The sequence below is a fragment of the Amblyomma maculatum genome, chromosome 2 (genome assembly GCF_055883805.1).
Source record: "Amblyomma maculatum isolate TAMU_Amacu chromosome 2, ASM5588380v1, whole genome shotgun sequence".
Classification (NCBI taxonomy): Eukaryota; Metazoa; Arthropoda; class Arachnida; order Ixodida; family Ixodidae; genus Amblyomma; species Amblyomma maculatum.
This window is the reverse complement of record NC_139345.1, coordinates 136706592-136708805: the sequence shown is the minus strand read 5'-3', so window position 1 is coordinate 136708805 and position 2214 is coordinate 136706592. Positions and strand designations below refer to the sequence as shown.

Below are 2214 nucleotides of genomic sequence, written 5' to 3'. Positions count from 1 at the left end.
TTGTTCAATGAATTTGCTGTCATTTCCAGGCGTTGTGATTTTCGAGGCAACTGCTCTCAATTTATTGTTGAAGCGTAACGTGAAAAAACAACAAAAAAAAAACAAACAAACAACATTTCCCTGATCTAGACGGCATTCACAATTTTTTATGAAGCGCTATGCAGAGTGATGCTCCAACTATATATGGATCTTGTTTAACAAGTCAATGAACGAAATCTCATTACCGTGTGACTGGAGAACGGGTCGGAAATAAACCAATTCATAAAATGGAGAAGGAATTTATATTTGGGATTTTCTGTCACATGTCATGAACCCACATTCAATAAAAAGCTCTTAAACACATTATTACGAAAAAGCATTTGACTCAGTTGAAACCTCGGCGGTGATGCGGGCATTGCGAAATCAGGGGGTGGACGAGCCGTACGTGAAAGTGCTGGAAGATATATATAGTGGCTGCACAGCAACCATTGTTCTGCATAAAGAAAGTAACAAAATTCCCATGAAGAAAGGTGTTAGGCAAGGAGACACAATCTCCCAAGTACTATTCACAGCTTGCTTAGAGGAAGTATTCAGAGACTTGGAATGGGAGCAGTTAGGGATAAGGGTAGATGGAGAATACCTCTGTAATCTGCGACTTGCTGATGACATTGCCTTGCTAAGCAACTCTGGGGATGAACTGCAAATAATGATTGATAACCTAGACAGGAAACGTAGGAAGGTAGGCTTGAAAATCAATACGGAGAAGACTAAGGCAATGTTCAACAGCCTCGGGAAGGAACAGCAGTTTACGTTAGGTAGCGAAGCACTAGAAGTAGTAGGCAAATATGTCTACTTAGGACAGGTAGTAACCGCAGATTCGGACCATGAAAAGGAAATAAGAAGAAGAATAAGCTTGGGATGGAGCGCATTTGGCAAGCACTCACAGAATATGACTAGCAGCTTGCCGGTATCGCTCAAGAGGAAAGTATACAACAGTTGCATCTTACCTGCACTTACCTATGGGGCTGAAACGTGGAGGCTAGCCAAGAGGGTTCTACTTAAGTTGAGGACAACCCAGATGGCTATGGAACGAAAAATGGTAGGGATAACATTAAGAGATAGTAAGCGTGCAGAGTGGGTCAGAGAAATAACTCAAGTTACTGACATTCTAGTGGAAATTAAGAAGAAGAAATGAGCATGGGCAGGACATGTAGTGTGAAGAGAGGATAATCGATGATCGCTTAGGGTAACAAACTGGATTCCAAGGGAAGGAAAGCGTAACATAGGGCGGCAGAAAGTAAGGTGGGCGGATGAGGTTAAGAAGTTCGCAGGGGTCAAGTGGATGCAGCTAGCACAGAATAATAGCATGATGTGATCAAGTGAAAATTTGCGTTAATTATACTAAATCAGCATTCATGTGTACAACTAAGAAAAAGAAGCCCTTTCTGTTTAGCTATGCGTTTATTAAATTCTCTAAGAAGTGCATACAGAGTGATCCCTTAACCATTTAAAGGCATAATGTTGCCAACCTTACTTTGGAAATGCATTGTCTTAAAAATTACCTGTTCAGCTTGTAGTTTAAATAGCACAGAATAAGCTTTTAGACTTTAAGCTGCCATTATTACTCGACCGAGATTTTGAGGAAACTTTGCCATATCGATGCACACGGAGAAAGAAGGGGACAATGCTCTGGAATTACGACTTAGCGAAAAAAAAAATGCCAGTAGAAGCTTATGAACGTTGGTCATGAATCACAGTTTAAACATGACACGTGGGTGGAACGAAAGAGCGCCTGTACGTGCGTATCGGTCTATGTACGTGGCTTCTTTGTGGTCTATACAGAGACACGTCGAACAAGAGTTTTTTAATTATTGACTTATTGTTCTATTTAAAGTGTAAGAAAAACAAAAACTCAGCGTGGTTCCGCCCGGGATCGAACCAGGGACCTTTCGCGTGTAAAGCGAACGTGATAACCACTACACTACGGAACCAACTGACAACGCAGCGCATGCAACTTTCTTTTGTAACCAAACCTTTGCTGCCGCTAGCAACCTTCGTTACTTTTTGCGACATGTTCCTGGCAGCAGGAAAATATATAGCAGAAAGCTGGCCTTAATGGTGTTTTAAGTTAGAAAACAGTTTTTTTTTCTAGTGCGAACGAAACAGACGAAGAACGAGAAAAAGACGCCACAAATGCTAGAGCTGAAGTGAATTTCTTGACATAAATTAGACAAA

General features: G+C 41.1%; 1 non-coding gene across 1 annotated transcript; it reads right to left on the bottom strand.

Annotated features, from left to right (window-relative positions):
* Positions 1-1897: 1897 nt before the first annotated feature.
* On the bottom strand, positions 1898-1970 carry TRNAV-UAC (transfer RNA valine (anticodon UAC)). Its single transcript has one exon. It is a non-coding gene; the product is annotated as a tRNA-Val (tRNA).
* Between the last annotated feature and the right edge of the window lie 244 nt (positions 1971-2214).